The following is a 16352-nucleotide window of genomic DNA, read 5'->3' as shown; positions in this document are numbered from 1 at the left end:
GCATCCGCGAGCGGCGTATGCTCTTCATCCCCGGAGAGGTTTTGTGGCTCTTCGGACGCTGACCAAGGGTTTTCTATGCAAGGCAGCGGTTGTGTAACGCATAACCCCGCCCTTGACATTATGGAGCCAGCGGCCCGACTACTGGTGTTGCGTCAGGGCAGTCAACCCTTGGAGGTTTTTGTGACTGACTTTTGTGCCCTGGCTAACCAGGTAAATTTTGATGAGGTGGCTCTGAAAGACATTTTTCGATGTGGACTGAATGAGCCGACCTCATCATTCATGCCAGGTGGTCGTTGCTCCCTCAACCTGGCTCAGTTTATTGACCTTGCCCTACTGTACGCTGGTTCCTCGTTTACTGTGGGGGAGGTAGACACTGAACCAGCGCTCCACACCAAGGCCCCCGTCTTGAAGCCTTACACGGCCCCCGTCTTGAAGCCTACCACGGCCCCCGTCTTGAAGCCTTACACGGCCCCCGTCTTGAAGCCTTACACGGCCCCCGTTTTTAAGCCTTACATGGCCCTAGCCCCGAAGCCTGTAACGGCCCCAGTCTCGAATCCCGGCACGGCCAGAGAGCCAGTGCCCATGCCCGCCACGGCCAGAGAGCCAGCGCCCATGCCCGCCACGGCCAGAGAGCCAGCGCCCATGCCCGCCACGGCCAACGAGCCAGTGCCCATGCCCGCCACGGCCAACGAGCCAGCGCCCATGCCCGCCACGGCCAACGAGCCAGCGCCCAGGTCTGCCACGGCCAACGAGCCAGCGCCCATGTCTGCCACGGTCAGCGAGCCAGCGCCTGTAGCCTCGACCGCCCCAGAGCCAGCGCCTGTAGCCTCGACCGTCCCCATGGCCACATCCCCTGTTGGCCGAAGACGTCAGAGAAGGAAGAGGGCCCCTTCTCCCCAGTCTCGTCTTGTGCTCAAGACCGCAGAGGTTCCCCCAGAGTCTTCCACAGCTCTGCCGGGTTCTGCTCCGCCCCCAGAGTCTTCCACGGCTCTGCCGGGTTCTGCTCCGCCCCCAGAGTCTTCCACGGCTCTGCCGGGTTCTGCTCTGCCCCCAGAGTCTTCCACGGCTCTGCCGGGTTCTGCTCCGCCCTCAGAGTCTTCCACGGCTCTGCCGACCTCTGCTCCGCCCTCAGAGTCTTCCACGGCTCTACAGACCTCTGCTCCGCCCTCAGAGTCTTCCACGACTCTGCCGGCCTCTGCTCCACTCTCAGAGTCCACCACAGCTCTGTCAGCCTCTGCTCGCCCCTCAGAGCCCTCCCGGGCTCCGCCTCACGAGCCTCCCAGGGCTCCTCCTCTCGAGCCTCCCAGGGCCCCTCCTCACGAGCCTCCCAGGGCTCCTCCTCATGAGCCTCCCAGAGCTCTACCCTTCAAGTCCCTCAGGGCCCCCCCTCCTTCCAAGCCTCTCACGGCTTCGCCCCACGAGTCTCTCAGGGCTCCATCCCTCGAGTCTTTCATGGCTCCACCCCTCAAGCCTCTCACGGCTTCGCCTCTCGAGTCTTTCAGGGCTCCATCCCTTGAGTCTTTCATGGCTCCACCCCTCAAGCCTCTCACGGCTTCGCCTCTCGAGTCTCTCAGGGCTCCTCCGCCTCTCAGGGCTTCCCCTCTCGAGTCTTTCATGGCTCCACCCCTCCAGCCTCTCACGGCTTTGCCTCTCGAGTCTCTCAGGGCTCCTCCGCCTCTCAGGGCTCCGCCCCTCGTGTCTTTCATGGCTCCACCCCTCAAGCCTCTCACGGCTTCGCCTCTCGAGTCTCTCAGGGCTCCTCCCCCTCTCAAGCCTCTCAGGGCTCCCCCTCTCGAGTCTTTCAGGGCTCCTCCTCCTCTCAAGCCTCTCAGGGCTTCGTCTCTCGAGTCTTTCATGGCTCCCCCCTCAAGCCTCTCGAGCCTTCCAGGGCTCGGCCACTAGAGGCTCCTATGGCTCTGCCTCCCGAGCCTCCTACGGCTCCCCCTCCAGAGCCTTCCACGGCTCCACCTCCCGAGCCTCCTACGGCTCCCCCTCCAGAGCCTCCTACGGCTCCACCTCCCGAGCCTCTCATGGCTCTGCTCCCAAAGACTCCAGAGCTTCCTAGGGCTCCGCCTCTTGAGCCTTCCATGGCTCCACCTCCCGAGCCTCCTACGGCTCCCCCTCCAGAGCCTCCTACGGCTCCACCTCCCGAGCCTCTCATGGCTCTGCTCCCAAAGACTCCAGAGCCTCCTAGGGCTCCGCCTCTCGAGCCTTCCACGGCTCCACCACCTGAGCCTCCTACGGCTCTGCTCCCTAAGACTCCAGAGCCTTCTAGAGATTCGCCTCCCGAGCCTCCTGCGGCTCCGCCTCCCAAGCCTCCTATGGCGCCACCTCCCCCGGCTCTGCCTCCAGAGCCTTCCAGGCCTTCCCCCCCTAAAGCCTCCTTCGGCTCCACCTCCAGAGCCTTCCAGGCCTTCGCCCCTAAAGCCTCCTTTGGCTCCACCTCCAGCGCCTTCCAAGCCTTCGCCCCTAAAGCCTCCTTCGGCTCCACCTCCAGAGCCTTCCAAGCCTTCGCCCCTAAAGCCTCCTTCGGCTCCACCTCCAGAGCCTTCCAAGCCTTCGCCCCTAAAGCCTCCTTCGGCTCCACCTCCAGAGCCTTCCAAGCCTTCGCCCCTAAAGCCTCCTTCGGCTCCACCTCCAGAGCCTTCCAGGCCTTGGCCCCTAAATCCTCCTTCGGCTCCACCTCCGGAGCCTTCCAGAACCCCACCTCCAGAGCCGCCTACGGTGCCGCCTCTGATGGCTCCGCCTTTCACAGCTCAGCCCGGATTCCTGACCCTCTCCCTGTCCTGTGGCCTCTTCCCTGGCCTCCGGACCCTATTCCTGTCCGGTGGTCACCTTCCAGACCCCCGGACCCAGTCCCTGTTCTCCAGTCGCCTTCCAGACCCCCTGACCCAGTGTCTGCCCTAAGGCTGCCCCCTAGATCTCCCGACCACCCGCCTGTCCGCTATGTTCCCCTTGACCTTGCCTTTAACTGCCCATTGAACCCCATGGACTGTTTCATTTCCCTTTTGTGCCTTCTGCCCCCCGCGAGCTTACATGCTCGTTCTGCCCCCCGCGAGCTCACACGCTCGTTCTGTCCCCCCGAGCTCACACGCTCGTTCTGTTCCCTCGCGCTCCTCACAGCCGAGCGCGGCCGTCAGGAGCCGTCCTATTCAGAGGGGGGAGTACTGTCATGAACCCCTTTCCTCTGCCCCATCTCCGCTTCCTCGAGCACGCACACATACACTCCGCGAGCGTGCTCGCTTCCCGCTCCCTCGCTCCGCCCCCTTGAGCTCGTACGCTCTTTTTCCTCCCTCAGGCTTCCACGCCCGGTTTTTCTATTATGAGCTCTCGCTCGTAAACTATCTCCCCCCTCTGACACACATGCACTCCGCGAGCGTGCTCGCTTCCCGCTCATCAGCCTGAACATTATGACCACTTGCACTCACGCGCTTCCTATCTCCACACATTAGTTTCACCTGCACTCGTCTCATCACCTGTCATTGTTCACACCTGCACTCGCCCCTATATAACTCACTATCCTTTCGTTTGTTGGGGGTTGGTTATTGTATTTAGATTCCCGTGTTTTGCCCCTCGCTAGTCTCGCCTAGTTTTGTACTCCTCTTTGATTCCCTCTTAGCTTGCCAGCCCCCTATTCCTCTTGTTCCCCTGTCTTTTGCTCCCTCTAGTCCCCTCTTGTATACATCCTGTTTACCCCGGCTTTGACCCTCGCTCCCCTCGACTACTCTCCCGGATTTGCCCCCCTTTACTCTCTTTGATTCCCCGGCCTTGACCCTACAATTCCCCCTTGACCATTCTTCACTTGACTTGCCCCTTTTTGTACTGTTGCCTGCTTTTTTGCAAATAAAGCAGTTTTCATCCGACATTGTGACTGTCTCATCTTGTGTGTGTGTGTGTCCGGGTTACACTCGTCTCATAAAATTTCAGCATGGAAGTAATGAATCCCGTTCTACAACTTGTTGCATCGTATATGTGATATCTGAAAAATACAAAATAATATTATAGAAGAATATATTCTATTGTATTCCAGTTGTCATGTTTAGAAAATTTGACCCTATTTGGGCATTTTGCAGATTGATTTGTGATAGATATATGTGCCGGGTCACTAAAGACCCGAGGTACTGTATGAAATAATGCTTGGTGAAACACCCATGTATTTAAGGGTTAACTGGTTCAGAGTGAGTTTTATGTAAGAAGGCTTGATATATGCTGTAATATCCTGTGTTTGTGTATGTGTGTGTTTGTGCAGGAGCAGCAAGTTCTCTTACGAGAGGTTCTCTCGTATTGCGTAAGCTAGCTTACACTACGGGAAAGATTCATCTTTTCTGAGATATTGAAGCCAAAAAATTATCCTTAATTTTGTATCATTTGTCAACGCAGTGCAGCAACTGCAGACCTTGAGCGGGCTAGCTAGCGAGCTCATTGGTTGCTCTGCGGCAACTGCTGCAGCCTATAGACGAACTTGGGCGAACTCACGTCCAATGAAAGGCGTCCGCGCGCTTACTGCATCAAAGCCCGCCAAAATGGCCGTGGCTAGAGTGCATATAAGTGTAGTTCGTAGGCTGGAACCCTGATTTTCATCTCTTCAGCGAAGCTCTTCGCATCTCTGAACTGGAAGCCGCGTCGCCGTTCGAGGGGCATCTAGCAAGCTTGGACAGCGCTCGAAGAAGCCGGCCGTCTTCGCCACCTTCAGCCATCCTGCGAGCTACGCCATCTGGCGACGTATCCTTTTTTAGAGCAAGCTAAGTTCCTCAGCGAACTTCACAAAAAGAGTATCGAGCGTCTTTTTAAAGATGCCTCGCACTTCCTGCGGCTCATGCCGCGCTCCTCTCAGCACCGGAGACCACCACCTCATCTGCGCTCTCTGCCTGGGACGGGAACGTGCAGAGCTCGCCCTCGCTGACTGCGGATGCGACCTCTGCGAGGAGCTTCCGATGTCGACCCTGCGGCCTCGACTCGGAGCATGCAAAACCGAAGCCGCCGCGCCGCCTTCGTTCGCCAGCGCAATAAGAGCGCCGCTCCCAAAGGCTGCGGAACCGGTGTTAGAAGCGACTGCCTCGCCGGAGCCTCTCCCTCGAGTCTCGCTTTCACCCTCCCGCCCCCGGGACGCGCAGTTGCCGCCGGCGGCCGCACTGCTGCCATCTGGGATGACGAGGCGGAGGATAAGGGTTGCTGTTCCATCATGGCTCGGACAGCGAGGTGGTCAGGCTCCCAAGCCTCCTCCTCGGCCCAGGAATCCAGAGGATTCGGTAGCAGCACACCTTTGCCCGCCCTCCGTGAGATGGCGGTCTAAACCGGTGCTCCCGTCTAGGCCTGCAGAACTACTTCCGCCTGTGTTGGCCGCGCCTATGCCGCCGTCGGCCAAGCCGCATCTGCTCTGCATTCCATGGCCGTCTTACAGATCCTCCAAGCGGACCTCCTTCGAGAATAGGATGAGAAAGGCGGACACCCAGAGGCTGTTTCAGATCTAAGGAGCGCGACGGACAACGCGCCGCTCTCTCCGTCCGGTCTCTTCGGTTCCGCGGTGAGTGGCATTGTTGACCGTTTCACGGAAGTCCAGAAAGCCACCCAAGCCATGAATCTCTTCCTGCCTCGTCGCGCTAGCTCCTCTGCAGGCCGCCCACGTGACCAGCCTCCTGCACGAGCCTCTTCACAGCGCCCAGCTCAGCAAAGCCAGACTTTTCAGCGTTGACAAGGCGGCCGCCCTAGGTCGCGCTCAGACAGCCGCCGCAGACCGCCGCCCCCCCGCGGGCCTCGGCCTAAGATTGCGTTGAAACCTGAGCAACTGAAGTCCTCCTAGCTTTGTTGAGAAAACGACGGTTCAGTCCCGCCGCAGCCGGACAGCCGTCAAAGCTTCGCCCTCTGTCAGTCCCCTTCTCTCAGGCTACTGCAGTGGTGGATTCAGCAGCCAACAAGCCGGTGATACTGCCCGCTTGCCTGCACTCAAACGCCATTTTCACTCTTGTAAAGAGCAAACATGCCTTGTGTGTAGAAAATGTGCCCACAATCCAGTGTTCACCCCTACACACAAGCATTACACTTCCCGTGTTCCTATCAGAGCCCACTCACATAAAGCAGACACAGCCCGCTCGAGTGTTAGAGTCAATAAACGCGCCCACGAATCCGTCGCGGCGCCCTTCTCTGGCCGCTCTGTCACACGACCAGCCTTGTGTAGAAAATGTGCCCACAATCCAGTGTTCATTTCTACACACAAGCATTACACTTCCGTGTCCGATCAGAGCCCACTCACATAAAGCAGACACAGCCAGCTCGAGTGTTAGAGTCAATAAACGCGCTCACGAATACGTCGCGGCGCCCATTCTCTGCCGGCTCTGTCACACGGCCAGCAAACACTTCTCTGTATGTAAGTCCCGTGCCCGTGACTATGCTCGCGCATCACTTAACAGATGTGACTCTTTCCCCATTCACCTCAATCGGAAGTCACTCACAGAACAGCCTGTCCCTGCTGTCTGCGAGCAGTCATGCATAAGCACAGTAAGCGGCTCACACATTCTGTTCAGCGGCTGTGTGCGGCAATCAGGGCGATTTGGCCATTCACCCTCTAGCGTTATGCTTCAAAGCGTGGGAAGCTATCCCAGGATATCCAAATGGGTGTTAAGCACAATAAAACAGGGCTATTTGCTACAGTTCGATCGCCGCCCTCCCGCTTCAGAGCGCAGCTTGAAACTATTGTGAACACGGAAGCAGCCTGCATGCTTCGTTCAGAAATAACAAACCTTCTGTGCAAAGGGCCATAGAAAGTGCCGCCTTAGCTGAGCGAGTCGGGGTTTTACAGCCGTTATTTTCTTGTTCCCAAGAAAGACGGTGGCCTCAGACCAATATTAGATCTCAGGGTTTTGAACAAGGTGCTTGCAAAAGACCGTTCAAAATGCTTACAATCAGGAAACTCCTCGCGCATACGCGCCAGGGGACTGGTTTATCTCTCTCGATCTGAAAGATGCCTATTTTCAGATTCAGATAAATCCCGTCACAGGCCATTCTTGAGATTACGCCGGCGGCCAGGTTTATCAATACACCGTCCTTCCGTTCGGCCTGTCTTTAGCACCCGTACTTTCACGAAGTGCATGGATGCGGCGCTCGCACCCCTGTGGAGTCAGGGCTTGCGAATTCTGAACTATTTGGATGACTGGCTGATTATGGCACAGTCACATACGGAGCTTCTGTCTCACAGAACAGTTCTCCTCAGCCATCTGAACAGTTTGGGTCTTGCAGTCAATTGGACCAAGAGCTCACTACAGCCCAGTCAGGCAATTTCCTTCCTTGGAATAGAACTAGACTCCGTGGCAATGACGGCTCGCTTATCTACACAGCGCGCGCCGTGTTCAGCGACTAGCGGCGTCCTTTCAGATGAACAGCCTCACGCCTCTGAAAAAATTTCAGAGAGTGCTAGGTTACATGGCCTCAGCCGCAGCAGTACTTCAGCTGGGTTTACTGCGCATCGCCCGCTTCAGCATTGGCTAAACACCAGCGTCTCGCCGGGCTTGGGCCACAGGCGCCAGCCGATCAAGGTGACTCAGACCTGTATTTCAGCTCTGCAGCCCTGGACAGTGGCCGAATGGTATCAGCGGGGAGTGGCGATGGGAGCTGTATCTCCCGAAAAGTCATCTCGACAGGCGGCGTCCAACACGGGTTGGGCGCGGTCTGCGAGGGCTCTCCGGTTTTTTGGTCTATGGTCAGTTCAGGAAAAGCTCCTTCACATAAATTGTCTGGAAATGATAGCGGTCGAGTGCGCGCGTGCGCTTTCTCCGGTCATTCAGGGTCACCACGTCCTGGTCCGTTCGGACAACAGATCTGTGGTATCCTACCTAAACCGTCAGGGCGGTGTCAGATCCAGGAACCTCTTCCATCTGGCGAAACGCATACTGAGTTGGTCCCAGTGCCACCTGCGCTCGCTGAGGGCGACGCGCGTGCCAGGCCACCTGAGCGGCGGCCCAGACAGACTGTCCAGAGACAATATTCCCCCAGGGAATGGTCCCTGCACGCTCAAACAGTCCAGAAGTTATGGCGCATATTCGGCAGAGCAGAGATAGACCTCTTTGCGTCAGAAGAGAACTCTCACTGCCCAATATTTTTCTCGAGCGAGGGCAGCTGGCCCAGGACTGGCCCAACCGCCCGCTTTATGCCTTCCATCCCGTCTCGCTATTGCCACAGGTAATGCAGAGGATCAGGAAGCAGCGTCACTCGGTGCTCCTCATAGCCCCGCGTTGGGAGAATCAGACATGGTTCCCGGAGCTTACGCAGCTGTCACTGACAGCGCCGTGGCCCATCCCAGTGAGAGCAGATCTCCTCTCTCAAGCTCGTGGCACGATCTGGCATCCCCACCCAGAGCGCTGGGCGCTGCACGCGTGGGTGATCAACGATTACCCGTCGCTCTGCCAGAAGGGGTAAACACCATCATACACGCTACAGCCCCTTCCACGAGAAGACTCTATGCGTCAAAATGGTCTGTGTTTTAAAAATGGTGCACTGACAGAGACCTGGACCCACGGACATGTGGGGTGTCGTCGCTGCTCGTGTTTTTACAAAGAGCTGCTGGATAAGGGCAGATCCCCATCCACGCTCAAAGTGTATGTGGCGGCGTCGCGGTGTTCCGCTGAACCCCTGCACGGCCAGTCACTGGGAAAAAACAAGCTGGTCATCCGGCTTCCTCAGGGAGCTAGAACGATGAACCCCCGTGCCCCCATCGGTTCCTATCTGGGATCTTTCTATAGTTCTCGAAACTATGAAAGCCCCCCCTTTCGAACCGCTTCAATCCGTGGATTTGAAATACCTTTCACTCAAAACCGTTTTTCTGACTGCCCTGTCATCAGTCAAACGTGTGGGAGACCTTCACGCGCTGTCTGTCAGCGCTGCGTGTCTTGAGCTTGGACCAAGTGACTCCAAGGTCATTTTAAAGCCTAGACACAGCTATGTTCCCAAGGTGATCGGTACTCCTTTCAGAGCACAGGTCATTTCCCTATCGGCGCTGCCAGCATCCTATAGCGAACGCGACGCCAATCTCCTTTGCCCAGTCAGAGCACTGAGATTGTATACTGCGCGCTCCGCCTCTTTCAGACGCTCTGAGCAGAGTTTCATTTCGTTCGGAGGGCGCACCAAAGGTCTCGCCACCTCGAAACAGACACTCGTCATCGCCACCTCGAAACAGACACATAGTGGACGCTATTGCTGCCGCATACGCGTCAAAAGACCTGCCATGCCCGTTGGGCATTAGGGCTCACTCCACTAGAGGCATGGCCTCATCGTGAGCATGGTCCAGCGGGATTTCCATTCACGACATATGTGTGGCAGCGGGCTGGGCTTCCCCCTCCACCTTTGTCAGATTTTACAATCTGGAAGTGCCCGCTCTGCAGGCAAAACTACTAGCGGTTTAATATGCTACAGCTCCCTGGTGAGCTGCACTGATGGGACTCATTCCACACAGACCGGCACCGCCGCTCTGTCGTTCCCTTCCCACAATGTGCTTATGTATTACACACACACTGGCCCGCACTCTTGCCGGCCAAATATTATTTCCCCACTCACAAGGGCTCCCCGGGTCCCCCACCCCGGGGCTCATGCAGTGGATGCTTGGCGCGCACGGCGTTGACAATGGGTTCCCGTGAGCGTAAGCTAGCTATGCAATCTGAGAGAACCTCTCGTAAGAGAACAAATCGGTTACCTAACGTAACCTCGGTTCTCTCTAGACGAGGGAGCAGTATTGCGTAGCCGGCCGTGCTTCGCGCCACGAGCTACTTTCACTTCATTCAATGAAAACCAGGGTTCCGGCCTCACGAACTACGCTTATATGCACTCTAGCCACGCCCATTTTGGCGGGCTTTGATGCAGTAAGCGCACGGACGCTTCTCATTGTACGCGAGTTCGCCCAAGTTCGTCTATAGGCTGCAGCAGTTGCCGCAGAGCAACCAATGAGCTCGCTAGCTAGCCCGCTCAAGGTCTGCAGTTGCTGCACTGCGTTGACAAATGATACAAAATTAAGGATAATTTTTTGGCTTCAATATCTCAGAAAAGATGAATCTTTCCTGTAGCGTAAGCTATCTTACACAATACTCGTTCCCTCGTCTAGAGAGAACCGAGGTTATGTTAGGTAACAGATTCGTTTTATTAAAGAGAGACAGACAGAAAAGTTCTGCACTATGGAATGATATTCCGGACATTATTCAAAAGGAATTGCAAATTGCGCACTACCATTTGCATTTTTGTTTAAGCGAACGCACAGTGACTGCCAGATTTCAAATGGAAAAGCAAAGTCCGTTTGCAACTGTGTTTCTCATATCTTACGAGTTTTGGCCCTGTCATATTTAAATAGCAATTTCAATTACCACATCTGCTTTTTCACTTTCTCAGTGTCGCGTATGTAGCCAGCCAAAACTCAAATGGAATACTAATTCCCTTAGTATTTCCATTTCGGATGCCTTACACAGAAACCTGTCAATCAGGGTCAAGGGTGGGATTATGCTGTGTTTGTCTTGGGAAGTGACATCACTGACAGTCTATCAGGATCAATAATTAGCACTGCACTTTATTCATCTATAATCTCACACTGGACTGTCAACATATTCTCCTCAATATACTACTTCATAGAGATATATATATATATATATATATATATATATATATATATATTTCATATACTCCTACTTATTGTATTGTATATTGTGTGTATTGTTTACTGTACATTGTATATAATTATTGTGTTGTGTAAGTATGTGTACATTTGATTTGTAAATTGTGTTGTGTAAGTACACTCACCTAAAGGATTATTAGGAACACCTGTTCAATTTCTCATTAGTGCAATTATCTAATCAACCAATCACATGGCAGTTGCTTCAATGCATTTAGGGGTGTGGTCCTGGTCAAGACAATCTCCTGAACTCCAAACTGAATGTCAGAATGGGAAAGAAAGGTGATTTAAGCAATTTTGAGCATGGCATGGTTGTTGGTGCCAGACGGGCCGGTCTGAGTATTTCACAATCTGCTCAGTTACTGGGATTTTCACGCACAACCATTTCTAGGGTTTACAAAGAATGGTGTGAAAAGGAAAAACATCCAGTATGCGGCAGTCCTGTGGGCGAAAATGCCTTGTTGATTCTAGAGGTCAGAGGAGAATGGGCCGACTGATTCAAGCTGATAGAAGAGCAACTTTGCCCGAAATAACCACTCATTACAACCGAGGTATGCAGCAAAGCATTTGTGAAGCCACAACACGCACAACCTTGAGGCGGATGGGCTACAACAGCAGAAGACCCCACCGGGTACCACTCATCTCCACTACAAATAGGAAAAAGAGGCTACCATTTGCAAGAGCTCACCAAAATTGGACAGTTGAAGACTGGAAAAATGTTGCCTGGTCTGATGAGTCTCGATTTCTGTTGAGACATTCAGATGGTAGAGTCAGAATTTGGCGTAAACAGAATAAGAACATGGATCCATCATGCCTTGTTACCACTGTGCAGGCTGGTGGTGGTGGTGTAATGGTGTGGGGGATGTTTTCTTGGCACACTTTAGGCCCCTTAGTGCCAATTGGGCATCGTTTAAATACCACGGCCTACCTGAGCATTGTTTCTGACCATGTCCATCCCTTTATGGCCACCATGTACCCATCCTCTGATGGCTACTTCCAGCAGGATAATGCACCATGTCACAAAGCTCGAATCATTTCAAATTGGTTTCTTGAACATGACAATGAGTTCACTGTACTAAAATGGCCCCCACAGTCACCAGATCTCAACCCAATAGAGCATCTTTGGGATGTGGTGGAACGGGAGCTTCGTGCCCTGGATGTGCATCCCACAAATCTCCAGCAACTGCAAGATGCTATCCTATCAATATGGTCCAACATTTCTAAAGAATGCTTTCAGCACCTTGTTGAATCAATGCCACGTAGAATTAAGGCAGGTCTGAAGGCGAAAGGGGGTCAAATACAGTATTAGTATGGTGTTCCTAATAATCCTTTAGGTGAGTGTATGTTGTTTATTGTAATTGGTATATGTCTCATCACTGTCATGACTGCTATGTTGCTCGGAACTGCACACAAGAATTTCACCTACTGTTGCACTTGTGTACATGGTAGTGTGACAATAAAGTGATTTGATTTGATTTGATAAACCGGCATCTGTTCAGGGCATCACCTCTTGACCGTCGACTGTGAGTGACGTCACTTCCCAAGACAAACACGCCCCATAGCATAATCCCATCCTTGACCCTGATTGACAGGTTTCTGTGTAAGGCATCGGAAATGGAAATACTAAGGGAATTAGTATTCCATTTGAGTATTAGAAAATCAGTTATTCTGAATTCTTATAATAAAGGTGGCTTAAATTTCATTGATTTTGATTCTCTTAACAATACCTTAAAAATTAATTGGCTTAAACGTTTCCTTCACAATCAATCTTCTATTTGGAGTATAATCCCAAGATATATTTTTTCTCAATTAGGAGGTATACATTTTCTTTTAATGTGCAATTATTCAATTAGTAAACTTCCTGTCAAACTTTCCAATTATCATCAGCAGATGCTTATGGCTTGGAAACTTATTTACAAGCATAATTTCTCGCCACACAATTTTTTAATTTGGAACAACTGTAATATTCTTCATAAGAGGAAATCTTTATTTCTTGAAAACTGGTTCAATAATGGGGTGATATTAGTAAACCAGCTATTTGATAGTGAAGGTAATTTATTTAATTATTCCGATTTTGTTTCAGGATACCAATTCCCAGTATCTAGTAAAGAATTGAATATAGTTTTCAAGGCCATCTCTTTGGAAATCTGTATGCTGTTTAGAAACAATAATAGTGCTACAGAGACTTCTGTTTCTCCCCCTAGCCCTGAATCTACTGTGGTTGGTTCTATTTGTTTTTCAATACATAAATCCAATTATAAAATTAGGTCATTATTTTTAGACCCTGTTACTTCAATTCCTTCCTCCATTTCTTATTGGAATAACCTTTTTGATGATATTAAATGGTCATATGTTTGGTTACTTCCTCAGAAATTCTTTCTAACTAATAAAGTTAAAGAAATATCCTATATAATTATTCATAGATTTTATCCAGTTAAATACTTTTTTAAAGAAATTTAGAAATGATATTGATACTTCCTGCTCTTTTTGTGAAGCCTCCTCTGAAACTGTTGATCATTTGTTTTGGGAATGTCTTTTTACTCGGTCTTTCTGGAACAATATTGATGCTCTGATTGTCCAAAAGGTTTTATGTAACTTTTCTTTATCATATAGACACATTCTTTTTGGATTTTATGTTAAAGACAAGAATCTAATTAATGCATGTTTTTGTATAAACCTTCTTTTATATATTGGAAAGTTTCATATCCATAAATATATGAAAAGTAAACTTCACTTTAGCTTTTTCAAAGAAGAATTGAAGATGTATTTAAATACAATTTCAACTTCTGTTAACAAGAAAGCAATGAAAACATCCAGAATTAGTGCCATGTTTAATATTCTCTCTTAATGTTTTTTCTTTTGTGCCCTCTTCTTCTTTTTTTTTTCTTTCTTCTCTTACTCTCTTTTCTTTTTAGACTATTGTTGAATATATTTAAATTTCTTTCACATTTCCTCTCTTAATGTATTCTGAACCATAATTTCTCTTTTGTTTTGAAAGATTGTTTATATTTCTTGTATGTATCGTCTTGTTCTGTTTGTTAATATTGCAATAAAAAAAAAAAAATAAATAAAAAATAGTATTCCATTTGAGTTTTGGCTGGCTACATACGCGACGCTGAGAAAGTGAAAAAGCAGACATGGTAATTGAAATTGCCATTTAAATATGACAGGGCCAAAACTCGTAAGATATGGGAAACACAGTTGCAAACGGACTTTGCTTTTCCATTTGAAATTTGGCAGTCACTGTGCGTTCGCTTAAACGAAAATGCAAACGGTAATGCACGATTTGCAATTGGGTTTGGATTATGTCACATTTTATGCGTCCACAAAATGAAAATGCAATTGCAAATACAAATACAATTTGCAATTCCTTTTGAATAATGTCCGGAATATCATACTGCACAGTATGACTTCCAAAACTTTATTGTCACTAATCTGCTGACTGACCCAAAAACAGTCCAAACCGACTCATTCACCTGCAACACGTTTCAAATACAGTACATTTACTTTTATGCATTTGGCACACTTTTTTATCCAAAGTGACTTGTAGTGCAAAATACTTTAAAGTACTAATACTATCTATTAGTATCTATTAAAGTTTGTGTGTTCCCTGGAGATTGAACCTGTGATATTGGCATTACTAGCGCTATGCTGTACAAATATACATTTAATGCACAACAATTGCTAACAACATGTACAGCTTTTTTATAAATAAAGCATCTCTTAACGGTCTCTACGTAGGTATGGGGAGAGCAGCAAAGTGCGGAGCATAGAGATGTGAATTCTTTCTGGATGAAATCTGATGTGTTTATGAGCAGCATTCTGACTTTAGAAGATATCAAATTGGGGCAGATCATGAATAAATCGAAGAGGATCAGAGGTCAGACTGATAAAAGAGTACCATGTGTTGAGCCATAAGCAGCAGGCTTTTGGGAAGATAGCTACATCCTGAACATCTGTCCTAAATTAGCACAAGAAAATAAATAAAATGGCAAAAATCGATTCTATCCTGACTAGTCAATTAGTGAGTTAATATTTTTAATGGCAGTAATGCATATGCAACTTCACCCCACTTAAAGGGATAGTTCACCCAAAAATTAAAATTCTCTCATCATTTACTCACCCTCATGCCATCCCAGATACGTATGACTTTTTTACTTTTGCTGAACACAAACGAAGATTTTTAAAAGAATATTTCCGCTCTGTGGGTCCATACAATGCAAGTGAAATGCACATAAAGGCAGCAAAAAGTAATCCATACAACTACATTGTCTTCAGCAACGATATAATAGGTGTGGGTGAGAAACAGATCAATATTTAAGTCCTTTTTTTAGTATAAATTCTCCTTCATGTCCATTAGGTGGCAATATGCACAAAGAATGAGAATCACCAAAAACACAAGAAGAATGTGAAAGTGAAAGTGGAGATTAATAGTAAAAGAGGACTTAAAGGAAAAAAGACCGAAAAAAGAAACTCTCATACCATCCCAGATGTGTAAGAATTTCTTTCTGCAAACGCAATTGAAGATTTTTAGAAGAAAAATTTAACTCTGTAGGTCAGTACAATGCAAATAAATGGTCATCAGAATTTTGAAGATCCACAAAGCATATAAAGGCAGCATAAAAGTAAATCCATGTGTTAAGATGTGAAATAATAGTTGTGGGTGAGAATTCTTTTTATATTTAAGTCCTTTTCTACTATCAATCTCCACTTTCACTTTCACATTCAGCCACCTACTGGTCAAGGCTGATCAAAGGTGGAGATTTAAAAAAGTAGTAAAGAAGGACTTAAATATTGATCTGTTTCTCACCCACACTTGGCATATATCTTGGGAAGATATGGATTTATTCACTGGAGTCTTGTGGATTACTTTTAGGCTGCCTTTATGTGCTTTTGGAGCTTCAAACCTTTGGTACCCTTTGTCGTGTCGTGGAGCGAGTTGTCGGTCAAATATTCAATACATTTCTTTTAATAATCTCAGAATCATGTTTATTATTCACTGCATGATTAATCAGCACAGCTAAATACATTTCCAGATGTGTCAGTTACACTTGTGTGTAAATGCTGTCAACACTCCCATCTCTGCGATTTATACAGACATCGCCTATCCTGTGTGAATCAACAGTAAACATTACAGACGTCCCCAGTAATAATTATTTTACAGACGTATGTGTTTTGAACTGCCTCTGAGCTCTCACCTTACCATGGTCTGTTGTTGGATTCGGCCTCTGTCACCAGCAGCTCACAAATCTCACAAGTTTTATCACTGCCTGACCTCTGATAATCCGCCAGCACCAGATATTGCTCAGTGTGTAGAATCATACAAATATGAATGTAGACACAGAGCAATTCTGATTGCTCCGCTCCCACTACACTCCACTCACATGCACTGGACCTACAGAGCTGAGATATTATTCTAAAATCTTAATTTGTGTTCAGCAGAAGAAAGAAAGTCATACACATCTGGGATGCATGAGTAAATGATGAGAGAATTCTTATTTTTGGGTGAACTGTCCCTTTAAATGCATATGTAGGTCAAAAAAAACCCAGGTGAAATCTAGATTTCTATTACTAGATTTATATTACTTTCTATATATTATTTACTTCCATACTTGCATACCGCACATACATTTAAACGTAATCATGGCATTAAACATATATTTAATAATAAAACAAAGTCAAACTTAAAACAATCAATGTATTACAAAAA

General features: G+C 48.9%; 1 protein-coding gene across 1 annotated transcript in view; it reads right to left on the bottom strand.

The window, feature by feature from the left end:
- The window catches only part of LOC127662907 (polypeptide N-acetylgalactosaminyltransferase 16-like), a 66523-nt gene that overhangs the window by 2950 nt on the left and 47221 nt on the right, over positions 1-16352 (bottom strand). The window lies entirely within an intron of this gene.

Source organism: Xyrauchen texanus, chromosome 22, assembly GCF_025860055.1.
Source record: "Xyrauchen texanus isolate HMW12.3.18 chromosome 22, RBS_HiC_50CHRs, whole genome shotgun sequence".
Classification (NCBI taxonomy): domain Eukaryota; kingdom Metazoa; phylum Chordata; class Actinopteri; order Cypriniformes; family Catostomidae; genus Xyrauchen; species Xyrauchen texanus.
This window is presented reverse-complemented; position numbering and strand designations above follow the sequence as displayed.